The 20,844-nt window shown below is 40.0% G+C and overlaps 1 pseudogene; it reads left to right on the plus strand.

The window, feature by feature from the left end:
* LOC135213885 (uncharacterized) overlaps positions 1-20,844 on the plus strand; it is a 244,949-nt pseudogene that overhangs the window by 16,525 nt on the left and 207,580 nt on the right.

The following is a 20,844-nucleotide window of genomic DNA, read 5'->3' on the forward strand; positions in this document are numbered from 1 at the left end:
TCAACAAAATTTAGATTATATATAAAATATCTATGGAAGAATTTATATATTTGAACAAATATATTTATATAAATATATTTTTAGATTTTTTATATGAAATTAATTTTAGATTTAATTTTTTTTCTTGTTTAGTTTTATTTTGGTGTCAATAACCGAGATGATGTGACGCCAGTTTTGAACAGACATTATCAATCAATCAATCAGCTCCTCAGGCCGGGTAAACTTTGAGGTCAGCCAATTTACGAAAAAAAAATATCAATGGAAAGAGGAAGATATGAAAATGTACATGGTGAAAGAAAAAAAATTCTACAAAATTTTCCCTACCTTCTACGAAAAGTTGAAAATGACTATACAGTAGTACCTTGTCTTTTTGCAACCCAGCACAGCAGTAAGTTACCAGTGATTTTCTCAGTTGAATGGACTCATGGGTTGTGATGGAAGACCTGTTCAGCACCCATGGGACAACCTAGAAGCATACGCCTTCCCTCCGCCCTGTTTGATTTGTCAGGTGATCAACAGGGTCATGATCACCTCCAAATCTCAGGTTGACTGGTGGTTCCCAAGTGGCCACACACCAAATATTATTTGGAACTGCTAGCTCTTTTATCAGAATACCATGAGAGATTCCCCTGTGGCACAATTGCTGTGCTAGTTGCACATAGATAGTTATCACCAGGCAATGGAAGGGCAGGCACTTCAATCTTGGAGACTATCCAACATTTCCTGCGAGTTAGAGGCTTTTTTGCCACACAGCAAAATGTCTGGGTACCTGTGGAAATACTCTGCCACTCTGTACCGGGGGGAAATGGTCTGTCTTCTTTATTAGGTATTTTTAACAGGATATCTCTCTAGATAAAGCTACTCATCAGCAGGTAGAGGAATTTCTTGTCTATTTTTTCCAAGAGAAGCTGCTCCCGTTTCAGCCACAGTTTTAGCCATCAAGAGCTTTAGAGCTGCCCTTGGCCAAGTCCTTAAGTTCAAGGGAATAGATCTTTTGTCATCTTGGGAGATATCTACTTATAAGAAGCTTCAAACAGTCTTGCCCACCCAGGGAACTCAGGCCTCCTGAGTAAGATGTGACTGTCGTCTTACAGAGCCTGACTCATTCACTGTACTAGCTGTTGAGAGAGTCATCAGACAGGGGTCTGACCTTTAGGACTTTTCTTGCTTGCCCTGGCTTTGGTTGAGAGTAGGTGAGCTTCATGGCTTTTTCTTCAATGTTGGGCAATCGAGGGATGAAGATCTATTACACTTAGAGTCTGTCCCATAATTCGTAGCTGAGACTCGGATAATCCATCAGCCCCTGATGCCAGATTACTCTGCAATTCTCTCTCTCTCTCTCTCTCTCTCTCTCTCTCTCTCTCTCTCTCTCTCTCTCTCTCTCTCTCTCTCTCTCTCTCTCTCTCTCTCTCTCCAGAGTACTTTGTAGGAGGTGATTGAGACAAGATGCTACTTTGCCCAGTTCTGTGGTAGTAATACCTTTAGAGAACTTCGCATCTCAGGCCCGAGTTTTGACACCTGTTCGTTAGGACCGACTTGACCAAGAAAGAGGTGTCCAAGGACATGATCTCTTTCTGGCTTCATGAGACAATCAAGTGGCGTACTCTTCATCTGACAAAGTAAACTGGAGCATGCTCCAGGCAAGACCTCACCAGGTTAGGGGTATCACCCAGTCTCACATTTTGAAAGAACCTGTCAGTTTGTCAGGTATTACAAGCAGGGATATCGTCCCACCAGACCAGATTCAAATTGTTCTATCTTCAGGACATTGCCCACAAGTCCTTGGTCATGTTTTCCTCAGGTCCTGTGGTGGCTGCTCAAAAAGTGGGGTAGCTCATCTGGCTCCCTTCAGGGGACGTGTAGCATCTCGTCTAAGGTGATCAGTAAGTGAGAGAGAATGGGTGTGAGTGACTTGTCTCCTCCTGTTTACCTCTTGTTTCTTTTTTACCTTTCTCTCTCATTGGATAGAGAGGCAGGTTGCGAGCTGTCATGCACTGGACTGCCTAGTCGCATAGGTCAGTCTGTATAGGGAGCACCCTGTCTTTCATCTTTTGTAGAGAGGGATTGGCAACATAACAGACCTACTGGTTTTTGTTAGCAGTTGTATTCTCTCTGACACATGAATTGATCTAAGCCGTTATTGAAATAATGATGTAAACTTATTACACTTAATGCCTAGAAGTTTCGTAGTTGTAACATCCCATATATTCAACAAGCTAGAGGTGCGGGATTCCTTCCTCAGCTCTTCGAGACCAGGAAGGTATTCCTAGGTGTGTAGAACTACCTGTCGGTTCAGAGGTTTACCCAGACTTCACTCTCCAAAGGTTTGTATTTGTGTAGGAACAAATAGGAAATTTTTAAAGTAATCGTTATTTATTTTAACACACTAACCTAAAGTTCTTTACATGTACTGCCCACTTCAACCACCCCTCTGTCTAGTACCTGGGGCAAAAAGCAAAGTAGACTGCAGACCTGTCGAGTAGATAGGTGGACTTCCCCCTACTGTTGGTAGTTAGCAATCTTGTCTAAAAGTTAAATGGCTGTTCCATTTTCTTTTTGCAAGCTAAATCCTATGTAAAGACCTTCACGTTCGTATGTTAGGAAAAATACAGATTACTTTAAAAATTCGCTTTATTATAGTGCATATGAGAGAAAAAGTGGTTTACTTTTATGTAAAAAATATGTATGATGTGTTTTACAGTGCTTTGGCAGATAAAAAAATTTATGTATAACCTACCATGCTATGCATTGCCTACAAGAGAAAAAGAAGGGGTGTATTTATGGAGTTTGTTTTGATATAGATAAGGCAAAATAATTTAGACACTTACTTCATAAAGTTTTCAAATTAAAAGTGTGGTGGGTGTTTATAAGGATATTTTAGTGTTTATGGCTATGCTGCATTGAAAAGGTTAGGTGATGAAGGGTACTGAAATGCCCTTGCATACCTAAAAAAAATTTTTACCCGCAATTATCCAGTGTGTCAGTATTCAATAGGGCCAGGTGGTTAAGAAAAAGAATAAATGCGATAGCGTGGGTGCACGGTCTTTGACCAGTTTTCACCCAACATACGTACGCATTGCCAGATCTCACAGATTCCTTGCTTTTCAATCTCCGATTGTTTAACCGGATCCATCTAAGTGCTAGAAAATTATCCTATTGTTAAGACTGAGGGTTTGTTTGCGTATGAACAAGAGCTGAGCAAAAAAAATTCATGCAACACCCCAGACTGAGCAAACTTTGAGGTGAGCCAATTTAAGAAAAACACATCAGTGGAAAGAGGGAGACATGCAAATGCACATGGTATAAGAAAAATATTTTAGAAAATTCTCCTTGCCTTCCATGAGAAGTTGAAAATTACTATTTGCAACCCCTTGTAGGGCTTTTTGGAAAACAAAACCATCGTAAATTTTGCCAAGTTATAAATACTTTTTCTAATAGTAATTAATTTTAGTTTATTTTGTAAAATTATAAGTACAGCTCGCACAATATCAACAGATAAGAACTAAAACTATTAACAAATTCTGAGTATATGTGTTGTAAAATATGTATGTAAATTTACTGAGCTTGAAGATACGGTAACTTTTTTTCTGATATATCTTTGCTATTTTATTTACAAAATTACAATTTTAACTGACATACTGTCATAAAAGATAAGAACTAAAACCAACAGCAACCCCTGGGTATAGTATGTACATTCAAACCTTGGATTTTGTATGCCCTGGTTTTCGTAGGCTTTTTGGCAAAATTTGTACATATCCTCGAATTTCATACTCCTGGAAACACTCCTTCCAGGGCCCACGTCGTGACTAGGCCCCATACCAAGTGCCCAAACAAAATCCCATGTACTCACTCTCATGACCCATTCTGCCATTTGTTCAAACACGAACAAACCTTCAGTCTTAACAATAGGATAATTTTCTAGCGCCTAGCTGGATCCGGTTAAACAATCGGAGATTGAAAAGCAAGGAATCTGTGAGATCTGGCAATGTGTGCGTATGTTGGGTGAAAACTGGTCAAAGACCGTGCACCCACGCTATCGCGTTTATTCTTTTTCTTAACCACCTTGGGTGAGAGACGCAGTTGCTTACTCTCCACCATCCCGTTTGTTTGCCCATTTTCACTCTTTTACTTGTCTGTGTGTTTGTGTGCCTGTTATTATGGCTTCCTCTGCGTCTTCTTGGCCTCGCCAACGTATGTGCCCAGTGACTCAAGGTTTCCTGTGTTCTCGTTTCCTGGCCTTTTTGGCTACATAGGCGAACCTGTCATCCTCCACCAAGAGATTCGAAGGACACTGGCCCCCAACCCCTGGTGTGCTTTGCATCATAGCTCAGGCCATGGAGCTCCCCCACTCTTTTCAAAGAAGCCAAGGCCAAGAGGAAAACCATTTTGAGTGTCAAGTTCCTGTTTGATGAACAACGTAAAGGCTCATAGGGAGCTTTAGTGAAACTTCTCAGGACCAAAAAAACATCCCATTAAGCTCCCTCGGAGAACACAACTGCTCAGATTAACCCTTTAAACAGCAAGGAGAGTTCCCAGGATGAGGAGATGTCAACACCTCTAAGATGTAACACTTAACTCAGGGCCACCCTGTAGCCTCTAATAGAACTCAGGGGCACCCTGTAGCCTCTTAATAGAACTCAGGGGCACCCTGTAGCCTCTAATAGCAGAAACGGACAAGCCTTTCTCATCCCTGAGGAAGACCAAAAAGTCTGCTATGTGCTGAATAGAGGTTTTGAGTGGAGAAAAACCCTGTTGATGACCAATCACAGTAGATTGCCCATTTACCTTGCTAAGTGGCAGAGGTAGATTTCCTGAGATTGCTGGAATATGTCCTGCTGTCTTCTGAGAAAAGCCTCTTGCTCAGAGGAGATACTTGATAGCCTCCAACAAGCTAGAGACCGGGATTCTACTGACTGGTGGAATCTTTCTATGTGCGGCTGACAAAGAAGATGCCGCCACGGGAGAATCCCCCCACAGAGGAGCTACTAATGTCATCCTGAGATTTTGCGAGCTCATCATCCTGTTCAGTACTTGGTGGATTGAACAAAACAGAGGGAAGGCATACACCTCTATGCTGTCCCAGGAATGTTGGAATGCATCCTTCACTAATGCCAGAGGATCTCTAGTTTCCTGTCGAACTGGGTCGCAAAAAGGTCTATCATAGGTCTCCCCCAAAGCCTGGAAAAGCCTGTCTGCCACAACCTGATGAAGGGACCACTTTGTGCTTAGGACCTGATCCCAATGACTGAGCTTGTCCACAACCACATTCCTTTTGCCTGGTATATACATGGCTGAGACCTTCACTGTATTGTTGATTGCCCACTGGTGAATCTCGGCTGTCAAAGCGTGAAGTTGACACAAAACCAGTCCCCCCTGCTTGTTCACATAATAGACCACCATGGTGTTGTCCGACATGAGAAATACAGAATGTCCCTCTACTTTCTCCCAAAATTTCTTCAAACCCAGAAAGGCTGCCTTTAACTCCAACACGTTGATATTTTGCCGTCCGAGGGAGACATCTGAAAACATAAGGAAGTTTGGTGGCAGAGAATGCAGAGGAACACCCTCCAAGAGATTCTGATCGTCCAACCACCAACGAAGATCTTCTCACACTTCTAGGGACAGAGGAACCCTTATCAGGGGTGAGTCCCTTAGTCTCCATTGCAGAGACCGAAGATGAAGTCGTCCATGAGGGACCAGCTTCTCCAGAGAAGATAAAATTCTCAGAAGACCCTGCCACTGATGAGCTAACTGATCCAGCTGCGACAGGAAGTCGCGTGCCACTACTCGCAACTTCTCCCACCTCTGATCCGACGGAAAACCCCTCGATGCTGCTGTATCGATGACCATGCCTAGATAAAGAATTTTTTTGACTGGGTACTAGATTTGATTTTTTTAGGTTCACCAGCATGCTGAGTTCCAGACAAAACCGAAGCAGGCGATCTTTGCCCTGCAGCAGCTTCTCTCTGGAACTCACTAAGACCAACTAATCATCGAGGTATCTCAGCAGACGCATCTGTTTTTTGTTGTTGTTGATTTTTGTGCTTTTTTTATTTGAATGCAACTGCTAAATAAGCTATCATTGGGTCAAAGAAAGTTCAAGTGTCAGTCCTTCTGTAAAAAAGGCAAGAAACATTACAGCAATCAAGAAAGAATTAGTAGCTAAGTGTTTGAGGAGATAATTTGTGAAAAGGCAAGGATGTTACATGTCAATCTCAGTGAGAAATTGCTTACAATAAGAGCTGCTGCTGTTAGTGAATTTAAGGCCAGGAGAGGCTGGTTTGAAAAATTCAAGAATCGAATGGGCATACATAATGTGCCTACTTTATTGATAAAGGACATGTCTGCAAAGTGGAGAGATGTAAAAAATTTTATGGAGAATTATCATCTCAACAAAGTAATGTAATCCGTGTCTCCAACATGTTTAATGACAAAGCTTTGTTTCACTTTAGGCAAATTTTAAACAAATCTCTCTGGACAGATTTATAGTGTAACTGGGGTCCAGTGACTCAAGCTGGTCCTAGTAAAAAACAAAGAGGGGAAGTAACCCTAGATAGTGCTAGTAAAAGGCAAAGAGAAGTAACTCCAGATAGAGCCTTGATACCTAAATTCCCTCTGGAGGGGGATCCCCCTTCCAAACAATAATCTCTCCTCCCTCTCCTGGCCTCTCCATCTTCCATAGGCTAAACAAGGGTCTTCTATAAAGGTAGGAGTGATGTTAAATATTTATCAGTTTCATTAGTCATTTATTTTATTTTCTCGTTTTCTGTATTTAAAACTGTTATTCTCTACATGAGTATTTTATTCGTTAACATTTTTTAGTGTGTGGAAATTATTAATTGGTTTTGCATTTTCCTTATGGGAATTATTGTTTCGATTTTGTACGTTTCAGACTTCGTGAGATGTCCTGGAACTGATTATGTACGAAAACCAAGGTTCCACTGTATTTATAAACAAATGGATAAAATGATGTCATGTGAGAGCTACATGCCCTCATGAAGTCTAGTACATAATTGAATAATGAGATGCCTAGAATCAGCAAGCTAAGCCAGTCTAAAAGTTGCCATTAGTTAATTTATGGGCTATTGAGGTAATGGAACCTCTTTCCCATCTTATTTCTCCAAATCAGTGGCTCATAACATTGTTACTTACCACTCAAAACCTGTTATCGTTACTCATATGAGGGTATCCATCCATTAAGGGTTAATGTGGATAATTGAAGAATTACTATACATGACTGGATTTTTTCCAATTTAGTTATCAAAGATTTGGTTTTGCAGACATCATCAAACCTCTCGTCTTCATTCCACTTTAGTGACATTTACATAATTACAAGACCTCTTGTGATTCTGCTGTTATCATTAAGTTATCTAAAAATAGCAACATTCAAAGGCATCCTTTTTGGTATTTTTTGCAGCTTCCTCGATTACTAATATGAGCATGTGTCCTCTGTTTTCTTATGATACATTATAACACAGTGTTAGATTTACCAAGATTACCAGAATCCAGTGGTACGAGTGGCATTAATTTTTTTAGTAGTTTCTGCATACAAGCTTTGGATTTAAATCAGTATTTGAATTCATTTCTTTTGTTTGTAAAATGTACTATTTGAATTTCTTTTCATTAGAAGTGCACTGTAGTACTTCATTTATATTTTCAGGTTGCTTACATGGATTTTTAACTGTAATTATGAACCTCAGTGAATGGGCTGCAGTCTTGCAGTCTTGTACATCAATGTTACCTGAACTGCTAGAAATTACTACTAAACAGAGTAATAGGAAGTCTGACAACTTTGAGAAAGATTTGGCCAAAATTTTAGTACATCTTAACTTTGCTAACTATGAACGTGAAGTTTTGGAAGATTTTGCTCGAAATAAATGTGGACTGCAAGGTTAGTATATTTTAAAGGCTAGTTTTGCTTTCTTTTATGTGCATATTTTTTTTGTGATACTGTTAGACTGTTTACTCTGCAACTGACATATAATTAGGTATATTAGCTAGTCATTATCTGTGTGGGGATCAAAACTAGATACGTACTTTAGTTTGTTGACATTGTACAAGGTGGTTGAAGATGATAATTATTGTTATGACCTCCAAAAGAGTCTTAATTTTAGCGCTCAAAAACAGAATATTTGACGTTCATTGATTACTCAAAAATCTGCTATTGTTAAGGCCAACTCAAGTTTGATAATTGCTTACTTTGTTAAAGGACTCTAGAATTAACATTCAGTACCATTATAAGATGGTTTTAGCAGTTTATTAGGTTGAGATTAATAGATATATGTAAAAATAACAATTTATTACAGGCAGTCCTTGGTTATCAATGGGAGTTCCATTGTTGGCTGGTTGCTGATAAGCAAAAACTGCCATTAACCAAAATTTGGCGATTTATGGCACCAATAACTAGTTAATGGCACCTCAGTTAGGTATGTTATGACACCATAACTCTACTATCAGTACCTTAAGGTGCTGATAACCAAAACCTGCCCGTTATGGCGCCATAAATTGCTGATTTATGGCATTAGACAAGCCCCATAAAACCAGAATGCCATTAACCGAGACCGCCGATAACCGGGGATTGCCTCTACAAGCAGATATGTTATTACTCAACTCAGAATATACGACGTGTTTGTCTCCTGGACAATTTCATATACACCAGAAACTACTCTTCATAGGATCTTGGGCTCACATTGTAGTGCCGGTCCCTCACTGCACTCTCTTCTTTCCTTGCCCGTCGAAAGCATCGTTCTCTTTTCGGCTCTGTCCTGTTATAATTATTCATAAAGAGCATCAGGTTCTTTAATGACCTTAACGACTATTTCTAGATATAGAAAACCCAACTACCCTTACTACATAAGCTGATAGATTAATCCTCACCAAAAGTATGAGTCCTAATGGATTCAGTTAAATACAAGTTAGAATATTATTTACATAAATATGAAATTTAAATGCTGATAAACACACACAAGACTTAGATGCCAAGATCCTCCAAGGTTAATTCTGCATACACAGCAATACCTAGGTTAGGGCACAAAGAAAAATCTGAACAATTCAAAATTTTACAAAATTACCAACACCTTATACATACACTGAAAAGAACACAGATAAAATAAAACTTCACATATACAAGGTAATTAGGAATGACCCTTGGTCTATGACCACCTTATAGTACAATCCTAGAGATATGTCTGGAACCACATTGTTTTTGCCACCGATATGTTTAACCACTATATTAAAGTGTTTCAGATACAATCTCGACCAAGCAAACCTCTTATTCTTCATAGCGTTGTAGATACAAACTCGACCGAGTTAACCTCTTCTTATTATTAAACTATTGCAATACACTCCCTGAACACCTGAATTAGACCTGATCACTGACCAGCCCGAACTATATCCGCCCATATTTACTCACTAAGTGGGCAATTTTAACTCAGCATTACCAACGCTGCAGGTAAAATCTAGTCAAATGAGTTACCCGTGTTACCATTGGTAACGCTGCTGCAAATATCGGCCACCAGAGGCTTGTCCCCTCAATTGTTTTTCGTTCATGTGGTGAGCCGGATGTGGTCCTACTCCCAGCAAACTTTTAGTCATGTAGCCCGACCCTCACAGTGTTTACAGAGGCCTTGATTGGGTTTTGATATCCTTGCCTTTCGTTTACAACGACTCTTTCGATTTACCCCGATTTGGATCGTATCTTGATTGTTTGGAATTTGGAACTTCTCTGTTATCGTCGTTGAGCCATCAACAAATCCTTATTTCAATCTCTGCTTCATCAGCCTTGCCTCCAGCAGCTCCTGGTTGAGATGTCGGCATACTTCATTCCTGTGCTAGTGCAACAAAGGATGAATACCCTCAAATGATGGACATTCCTTTTGTTCTAGCTGTAGGGAAGTGTAATGTATGTCATACAGAGGTGTATAGAATGTAAGGATTAGTTCATTAGATCACATAACACTACCAAGAGCATATAGAAGAAAGCGGCAAAATCACGAGAGTTAAGCTAAGAAGAGCTACAGTAGAAACGGCTCAGAATTGGAGGATGGAAAATGCCTAAATTGTTTGCTATTTCATGACAAAGCTAATTGAAATAAAGATAGCAGCAGTAGCGTAGGTGATACTAATCGTTCTCTTTCAGCTCCCCTGCCTGTTCCAGAACCAGCCCTAACGGTGCCGGGGGTTATGGAGAACCACTAGAACAGAGTGTAGGATCTGCCGGCCCCCCTGGTGCGGAGCAGGCAGTGTTAAGCAGCAGATTCCCCCTTGAGGTGTAAGTTCTAAGGTTAATGTAAAGTTAGGCCAGGGACAGATAAGTAGCGGTAATAGATTAAGTAGTTTTGGAAGAGAATAGTAGGTTAGGTTCCCTAGGGTTCAGACTCCCTGTAGTGTCTAGTGTGAAGGTTCGTCTTGAGAACCATCCTTGGTTTTATTTCCTGCTTCGAGTTCTTTGCAACAGAAGCTTCTAGTCCGTGGTTGATCATTTGGATGTGGTTTCTGGCTTGTCTGGTTCTGAAGTTTTGGATAATGCTCCTTCGTCTTCGAAGGTTCCTCTTTCTGTCTGTGGGTAAATTTGGTTCGTCTTGCGGTAGTGGTAATCCTGGTGATTAGGTTTCTATATCACTATTTGTATATGACACTGTAATTATTAATATCAGTTAAATCTCGAGAAAATGTACAAGAGAAACTGCATAAAATTAACATAAGTAGTCCAGCCTAAAGTATCCTCTATACTATATATCTGTATTATAATTACAAGTATGGCCCAATCCTGGAGATTCATGCATTCTGATTTATGATGATTTGCTACCGAAGTAATTGAACACGAAACAAAAGTCGAATCGTATAATATTCGGTACAAGAATGTAATTGAGCAAGAACGAGAATCAGATTCGGTTGGACTTCAACAGGGTTGGACTGTGTAGGCTTGCTAGCTTAGTAATCCAATATTGTATGTATCCTCATATTATCGTATTGTAAATACTAATATAGTGGTCATATTTTAGTTCGGGATTCAATCATTCAGTAATACTAATAAAGCGGACATATTCTGGTTTGGGATTCAATCATTCAGCTGATGGCTTATGTGAGTTACCTCGCCTTATTTAACCCATTCTTGGCCTAGGTAAATTGAGGAAGTATAGTTATTCCCATAGCACTTCTTGGCCCTGATTGGCTGGCTTAGTCTGACGTAACTATGCTCCTCCCCACCTATTCCTTGCTTTCACCTTGCAGTGGTCAAGCGGTAAGGTGGTCTTTTAACTATGACAGTTTAACATAGCTGATAACAGTGTGAGGACCAGAGGTTAAGACAGGTAGCTGGGATACTGATGATTTATTTACAGACAAACTGGGTTGACATAGACAGGTGCGGATGGATAAGTAGTACAGTCTCACGCCGAGAGCAGAAATGACTGTGACAGTAGATTTGTGTTTTCTTACAGTCATATATTTAAAGATAATAAGGCGTACGAATAATGGAATTACATGTGTTATACGTCGGTGGAAAGGCCACGGAACGCTCTATCGGATGGAAGTAAGAACAACGCGACTTTATGATTGGATACAATGAAAATAGGGAAAAAGCGTTGTCCTTACAAATACTCCCCCCCCAATACAATGATTATGGAATAATTATTGGATGACAATCTTGGAGGCAGGGGGCGACCCTGTGTCCTTGTGACACTTGTTGTGGGGCGTCATCGAGCATAGGGTCCTTTGGTTTTGCTGGCTGACAGGATGCCTCTCCCTGGTGGTTGCCTGGGGGGTTCTACTGTGTGGTGAGGCGACCAAGACTGCGGAGAGAGAGCTACATTATGTGGTGGTGGAGTGGGACGGGCTGTGGGGACCCCCAGGTGCAGCAGCGGCGTAGGTGGGCAGAGCGGAACCACAGGTGAGCAGCGGCGTCAGCAGGTCGAGGAAACCCACAGGTAGCGGCGTGGGCAGGCAGGGGAGGCCCACAGGCGTGGCAGCGGTGTTTGTGGGGCGAGGAGGACTACAGGCGATGGCGTCGGAAAGGGTGAGCAGGTCCACAGGCGTGGCATTGACGTCAGGAAGGCAGAGTGAGCCCCAGGAGTGACGGCAGCATCGAGGGTTTGAAGAGGACCACAGGCAGCGACGTCGGGTGGGCAAAGCACATCCCTGGGTGTAGCACCGGCGTCGGCAGGCAGGGGAGGCCCACAAGCAGCGACGTCAGGGGGGCCGAGCAGGCCCACATGTGCGGCAGCGACATCGGGTGGGTAAAGCACGTCCCTGGGTGTAGCAGCAGCGTCGGCAGGCAGGGGAGGTTGTCCGGGGACTCGCAGATTCAGCAATGGCGCCGGGGGAAGGACCGAGGAGGCCCGCAGGTTCGGCGGGTCAGGAAGATATCTGGCGTCCCCCGGGTGAGGCAAAGGAGGCCGCGACGTCAGATGGATGTTTCTGAACCGCTGCCTGAATTTTGTGTTGGCTGACCAGCACCCAGCTACCCTTCCTCAAAAAATAAACGGCAGAACACGCTGGGAAGCAGTGCCGTGATTAGTCCGTTAATGGCGTTGGTTTCGTCCTTGCAATGGAGTTTTCAGAGACCTAAACTGTGGCGCCGTATTGAGTCCGTTAAAGGTTCTCTGAAGGTGAGCGGCCGTAATTTGTCCGTTAAAGGCTGGGCCTAAACCGCTGTGTCGCCAACTCCGGGAGGTCACCAGTTGTGAGGACCAGAGATTAAGACAGATAGCTGGGATACTGATGATTTATTTACAGACAAACTGGGTTTACATAGACAGGTGTGGATGGATAAGTAGTACAGTCTCACGTCGAGAGCAGAAATGACTCTGTGACAGCAGATTTGTGTTTTCTTACAGTCATATATTTAAAGATAATAAGGCATAGGAATAATGGAATTACATGTGTTATACGTCGGTGTAAAGGCCGCGGAACGCTCTATCGGATGGAAGTAAGAGCAACGCGACTTTATGATTGGATACAATGAAAATAGGTAAAAAGCGTTGTCCTTACAACATTATCTTGTCTCATATAAATCGGAAATCATAAGAATTTGTACATTTCATTACTTTCCAAGAATGTTCCTTCTGGTAACGGAATTCGGTAGTATGACGTTTTCATCAGTTTAGCAGACGAATTTCCGTCAGTAATTACATGATGCCTCATGTCAATTACAGTTACGAATATAATTACCAGTTGCATCATCAAATTACATCTAAAATTTGATATCAGATAGTTTAAAGATTTACACTTAAAATTACCCTGAAAATGTCTAATTGATTACAATTCAATGGTATTACAATTAAAAGCTTGTCGTTAACGCATAGCCCTACTTGGCGGGGTGAGGGGAGACGTGTCCTAGACAGGCAGAGATGCCGACTTGTCAATTCCTTCACTCCAGATGCAACTATCTCACTGGGTCTCAGTGAATGTTCTTCTTCCTAGTTAGCATAAATCAGTATCTGGATACTTTACTTATATTGGAACGAAGTCGTAGTGTTCATCTCACAACGTAATTTTAAGTACAAATTTGACTAATACATCTCAATGGCACTAGTCTTTTCCCTTCTGTTAAGAGTTTGCTTAATTTCCAGTGATTCTGTTCATTTTCACTTGTTCTCATCAGTATTATGAGCTTTACGTAATTTATCTTTTGTCAGTGTGAAAACAACGTTAATGAGCTTTTTCATGCTAGTAGTTTTCTTTTTACCACGGCAGTGTTTTGAATTCACATAAAGCTTGGAGAGTTTTATTCATTTTGCCAATGTACGTAATATTACCTTATCAGCTTCAGCTACATTTATAAAATAAATACAGTAAGTGTTTACTGTTGTACGGGGTTTGAATACAATAATGGATGTTGCTAGAATTCAATCATATTAGCAAACAAAGTAGTCTCTCATTCGGTTGTTCATGGCTATACACAGTTATATAATTATATACGTATTGTTAAGATAATACTTATTAACTTAGAAGATGGTGTAAGTTATGGATGCTGAGAAGTTAGGTGATTGTAATTTGGCCTCTCTCTCTCTCTCTCTCTCTCTCTCTCTCTCTCTCTCTCTCTCTCTCTCTCTCTCTCTCTCTCTCTCTCTCTCTCTCTCTCTCTCTCTCTCTCTCTCTCTCTCTCTCTCTCTCCTTTGCCTTCCTTTGACTTTCCTCCTTTCATATTGTCTTTCTTCATCTTACTTTCAACCATCTAACACTTGATTCATAGTGTAACAGAGAGATTTTCCACCTGTTAACATTCAGGGGGTCTATCAAGACAAGAGGACAAGCAATTTGAATAAATACAATGTATTCTTGAAAAAACATTCATAGGATAATAAATAAATAAATAAATAAAAACAATACATACATAAGATAATTAATAAATAAAAAACAATTCATGTATATAAAAACATGCAAATGAATGAAATATAACCACATGAAAAGCTTTTGTAGATTGCAATTTTAGTCAAAACAAAAGATACAAAAAAATAAATAAATAACAAAATCCAAAGGACATTTTACTGTCATTTCCCTTTCAGTGCTGAATGACCTCATAGTCCCAATACTTGGCCTTTGGCCAAAATTCTGTATTAAAACCATCTCGCTGCCTGACTGCATGCGGCTGCCTGCGCCAGCTGCGCTTGAGATATAGAAAGACTTTTCAAAATGTAGTAGTGCCGATTTTAATTACTAAACCCATTGTAAAATCGATTTATCGTAAGACGAATTACAGTAGTTTGAATACAGACTGTATTCATGATCACGTCTTGAGGAATTTTCCTTAGTTTTTAATGATGTTTGCCAAGGTTATCGTGGGGAACAGAGTCGGTCTAGTTTCTCTCTCCCAATTATTTCTAAAACTTATAATGTCCTTACACAGCCTTCTTTATCTGGTCATTCTTCGGAGATCACTTCGGGGTCTTTTCTCTATCATCCTGTTTCTTTGCCATTAACACACCAGAGCAAACAGTTTTTCACTGTTTCATCCTGAAATTTGAGGATTTCGACGAATCTCTCCATAGAGTAGCTGGTAATCTTCCTTCTTCAGTTCCCATTTTATGCTTTCGGGGTTTGAGACACATCATGCCTACTGTGTTTATTGCAGGGGCTACGGCAGTTGGCAGTCGTCTGCACCATCATTAGTAACGTGTCCTTGTCCTCCTTTTCGTTAGGGTAGCTGGTAATTTCCTTCTTTGGTTCCCATTGGTTCTGCAATTCATATCCTGTCTTTAGAGGAACCCTTGGTGCATGCGGCACAAGTTGGTTTTCTCCACACGCACAATGTCGTCATTAGGTGCTCCAGTGGTTACTCCGACAGTGGCTTCTTCCTTGTTTCTCTCCTGCTTCTTTCTCAGCCTTTTTCCTATGAATAGTTCCATTAATCCTTAAGGTGTTCAATGTGGGTTCGGCCTTGTTTCCGGGGTTTCAGGGAGCACTTCCTCCCCTCACTTGATCAATGTAGCTTTAGCTCCAGACTTCCGTCTTAGTTACTATTGGTGTAACCGGTGTAGTTGGATCACGTTTTGCGACCTCCGCGCTTTTGGGGGTGTTGCTCGCCCATTGTAGTCAGCCAGGCGTCATGTCAGTCACTGGCTGGTGTGGGGTTTTTGCAAACGAGAGAGACTGGCTCAAGGTTATGTCACCGTCTTGGCTAGTGCATGTTTGGTGCAACAGTGTTTTGTTGACTCGTAAGGGTGGGCATGCATCGCCAATGTATATTCGGCTCAGGTGTAACGTTAACGTCACTGGGTGATTACCTCAGGGTTAGGTCATAGTATTTAGTTCTTACACGAATTGTGGAATTGGAAATGGTTGGCTCTTGTGAGGGGGTGGACAGCGGTCGGACAAGTGTTTCGTCATTGTGCCTTGGTGAGGGGGGGGTTGCAGGATTGCGCTGTCGAGTACGACTTGTTCAGTTTATCATCGTCTTAAGTGGATGTTGTGAGAGTTGAGGGTGTTTCTCAGAACCTGACTGTTTGACAACCTCTTCACTTAGATTTCGATGGGGTTTGCATACCAGACTAACAATTCGGCTGGCTGCACTATGTTCTTGTCAAGGAGAGGAGGCCTACTTCTTGTTAAATCATATGCCTCAGACTTTCCGGACATCCATAAGAGGGTTCTGTTGAGTGTCTCTCTTGTGCTCAGCAACGGTCTTTTAGAAACAAGATGTCTCCTCGGTGGTCAATTTCGTGTCGTCGACGTCATACTGTGTCCAGTTTGAGCTCAAAGTTTTCTTTTTTTGTCATGTAATGAGGAACTTTTACCTCATCTGAGAATCTTATTTGGTTTCCCCTAGGTCCCCATCTCGTTCCCTTTTCCAAAGTGCAGTTAGTTTCTTCTTGCGACGTTCCTCATTGCTTCCGGAGTTTTCTGTTTGGGGCTTCGTGTCCAAGGGCGCAAAGTATCGTGGATGGATACACTTTAGCTTTCGGGAGGAATTTTTCGGTGTCTGCGTTTGCGTAGGCAGTTATTTGAGAGTCGGTGTGGATTTTTCACAACGCTCTGCCTTAGGGATTTTGTTTTCTTTAGAGAAAGGTTACCTGCTGGGTCCTGTCGTTGCAGTAACTTAGATTTATAGCTACCTTGTTATCATAAGGATGTTAGAAGTTTAGGTAGTCAATGATAGTCTAAATGAACTCAAGTGTTTCTGTTGATCAAGCTTAGACTGAGTGTATTGTTCCTTTAGGCCCGTGAGGTTAGGCAGATCCCGATGGTCTTGCTGATCCCGATGGTCATGCTGGAATAACTACAACTTCATCAGCACAAGTCGCCTCGGAGCAGTAGCGAGGTCCTGCAAACTCAACTTCTCCATACATGAGAGGCTAGATAGCCACATGGGAGGTTCACCGTTTCTCCTCCATACATGAGAGGTATAGAATACCACATGGGAGGATCTTCAGACTCAAGTGGCACCTTGGACTCGACACTGACGGTAAGGTACTTCCTCTGCAAGTATCTTCACCTACCGAGTTGGAGGACCAGGTGAGGAGAATTGCTTATACCTCCATGATTAAGAAGTATAGATTATCACATGGAAGGCACTTCAGATTCAGAAGGTACCTTAGACTCAACACTGAAGTTGAAGTACTTTCTTTGCAAACATCCTCACCTACCAAGTTAGATAATTAGGTGAGGATACATACAATTATACATGGTAGGTTGATTATGTGTATGCTCCGTAGACAGGTCTGGCTGAATTAGATTGATCCCACCTCCATTAAATTTTGTTAATCTTGCTAATTCAGGTGTTCAGGGAGTGAATTGCAATATGAAGTTTTCATAATAAAACTAATATTGCAATGCTTACCTGAACACCTGAATGATTCCCACCCTCCTCCCCACTTCAATTTGATAGTGAATGATTTAACTGAGGGGACAAGCCTCTGGTGGCTGGTATTTGCAGCAGCATTGCCAATGGTAACACAGGTAACTCATTTGACTAGATTTTACCTGCAGCGTTGGTAATGCTGACAGTTAAAATTACCCACTTAGTGGGTAAATATGTGCGGATATAATTCAGGTTGGTCAGTGACCAGGGCTAATTCAGGTGTTCAGGTAAGTATTACAATATTAGTTTTATTATGAAAACTTCATTTTTCTTTATAAAATTAATTGGATTATGGTCTGAATACACATTTAGAGGACCCCTTTGACTTTTATTTACCTTACTAGAGAAATAAGCTGCTAGGTGCTCAATACCATTCTCTTCTTTTGTAAGAACTGCACCAATTCCAATTTCAGAAGCATTTGCCAATAATTTAAATAGTAAATTGAAATATGTATCCTTGAGAATGGGATAAGAGGTTAATATATATATATTCAAGTTTATCAAAAGATTCTTGGCATGCATTATCCCATTTGAATTTCCTCTCCTTTTCAAGTAACTGTGACAGTGGGGAAGAAATAATTGAAAAATAGTTAGTTAAACCTATGAATTGTATAACATTCTTTTGTGACTTTGGTATAGGAAACTCCTTAACAGCTTTCACATTACTTTCTGTAGGTTTTACTTTACCATTCCCAACTTTGTGTCCAAGATAAGTAACACTCAACTTGGCAAATTTTGATTTGACCAAATTTACAAATAAGTTAGCCTCCTCAGTTGCTTCAAATAACAATGCTATTTGTTTAAAGTGTTCCTCCCAGGAATCTGAAAAAGTAACATTATATATACAATACACTTGGGAGCTTTTGCTACTACCTTATTCATCAAATTATGGAAAGTTGCTGCCACATTCATCATGCTGAAAGGCATGACACTCCACTCATATAAACCATCAGTAGTAACCAAAGTTGACATTGCCCTAGCTTGCTCTGTCAAAGGTATATTTGCCTGTAGCCTTTAATGAGATCAATTTTACTTACGAATGCTGACTTTCCTATCTGATCTATGCAGTCTTCAATCCTAGGTCTGGGGTAGCTATTATTAACCCTCTTACGCCAGAGCGGTAAATAAAAAATTGTCTCCCGTGTGCCGGAGGGGTTTCGGAGTGAGCGCGGAAGCGGAAAATATATTTTTTTCAAAAAATCACAGCGCGCTTAGTTTTCAAGATTAAGAGTTCATTTTTGGCTCCTTTTTTTTCATTGCCTGAAGTTTAGTATGCAACCATCAGAAATGAAAAAAATTATCATTATCATATATAAATAATGCGATATATGATAGCACAAAAACGAAATTTCATATATAATTATATTCAAATTGCGCTGTGCGCAAAACGGTTAAAGGTAACAAGTTACTTTTTTTTCGTTGTAATGTACACTAAATTGCGATCATTTTAGTATATAACACATTGTAAAACGATAAAAGCAACACAGAGAAAATATTATCACAAATAATGCATGAATTCGTAACGTGCGGGCGTAAACAAATATTTTTTTTTTTAAATTCACCATAAATCTAAATATTGTCCTAGAGACTTCCAATTTCTTTCAAAATGAAGACAAATGATTGAATATTACTATACTGTAAGAGTATTAGCTTACAATTGCAGTTTTCGACCATATCTGACGAGTTTAAAGTTGACCGAATGTCGAATTTTTTATATATATATTTTTTATATGCAATTATTTTGGAAATAAGAATAGCTACAACCTTCAAATATTTTTTGTTTTATTCTACATGAAATTGCGCACATTGTCATATATAAAACTCTATGAAATGCCTAATATGAAATGGAGCAAATATTCCGAGAATGGGACGTACGCATTTAGGAGATTTGTGGCGGAGAATCCGCGCGCGTAGGGAAGGAAAGATTTTTTTTAAAATTCACCATAAATCTAAATATTTTGCTAGAGACTTTGAATTTGTTTCAAGATGAAGATAAATGACTGAATATTACTAGACTGTAAGAGTTTTAGCTTACAATTGCGTTTTTCGACCATTTCGGTAGAGTCAAAGTTGACCGAACATGGTTTTTTTTCTATTTATCGTGATTTATATGCAAATATTTCAAAAATGAGAAAAGCTACAACCTTCCATTATTTATTGTTGTATTCTACATGAAATTGCGCACATTTTCATATATAAAACTTTATGTAACGGCTAATTTAAAATGGTGCAAACATTACCACAATCGCACGTATGATTTTTTTTTCGGAAGAGTTACCGCGCAGACGTAAAGAAAATGTTATTTTTTTCATAAATTGAAATATTGTGCTAGAGACTTCCAATTTGTTGCAAAATGAAGGTAAATGCTTGAATATTACTAGAATATAAGCGATTTAGCTTACAATTGCGTTTTTCGACCATTTCGGTAGAGTCAAAGTTGACCGAAGGTTGAAATTTTGGCAATTATCGTTATTTACATGAAAATATCTCAAAACTGATAAAAGCTACAACCATGGGTTGTTTTTAGTTGTATTGTGCATGAAATTGCGCACATTTCCATATATAAAACTTTATATAACGGCTAATTTTAAAATGGTGCAAACATTACCACAATCGCATGTATGATTTTTTTTGGAAGAGTTACCGCGCGGACGTAAGGAAAAAGTTTTTTCATAAATTCACCATAAATCGAAATATTGTGCTAGAGACTTCCAATTAGTTGCAAAATTAAGGTAAATGATTGAATATTACTAGAATATAAGCGTTTTAGCTTACAATTGCGTTTTTCGACCATTTCGGTAGAGTCAAAGTTGACCAAAGGTTGAAATTTTGGCAATTATCGTTATTTATATGAAAATATCTCAAAACTGATAAAAGCTACAATCATGAGTATTTTTCTGTTGTATTCTACATAAAAATGCGCACATTTTCATATATAATACTTAATGTAACGGCTAATTTACAATGGTACAAAAATTATGTCAAAGTGACGAAATAATTTCCAAGATGTGTCACAGATACTTTTTAGTGTGGCAAGAAAGAAATTCGCGCTTGGGCGCCTGCGTAACGATTGTAAACAAAACAACACCTTGATCCGTTAACTCCCAGCATCCCCCAATGCGCATGATTCAAAAGTTTTAGGCTGGTAGGCCTATAAGTATGTTTCCGCGAATTTTTAAAAAAACTTTTGTAAGTCGATGTAAAATACGTCCAGTCGGCACACGGGAGACAAAAAATGTTGACGTAAAATACGTCCAGTCGGCGTAAGAGGGTTAACAGTGGTCTCATTTAATTTCCCTTAGTTGAAACAGAGTCGGTATTGACCATTACTGTTATTCAAAACCACATGTAAACTCCAGGAGCAGCCTAGTCAGATCATTAGCCAACATATCTATTTCTTTTTTAACAATCACTCTTTTGGGAATTTAGATGGTATGGTTACTGCTTAATTGTCTTACATCGAGCAATCAGTGTCATTCTACCGGGTGAATCTTTATATATACTTTGAAATATTGCTATAACTTCAGTTAACTCACGGACCTGTT

Source organism: Macrobrachium nipponense, chromosome 43 (assembly GCF_015104395.2).
Source record: "Macrobrachium nipponense isolate FS-2020 chromosome 43, ASM1510439v2, whole genome shotgun sequence".
NCBI classification, from domain to species: Eukaryota; Metazoa; Arthropoda; class Malacostraca; order Decapoda; family Palaemonidae; genus Macrobrachium; species Macrobrachium nipponense.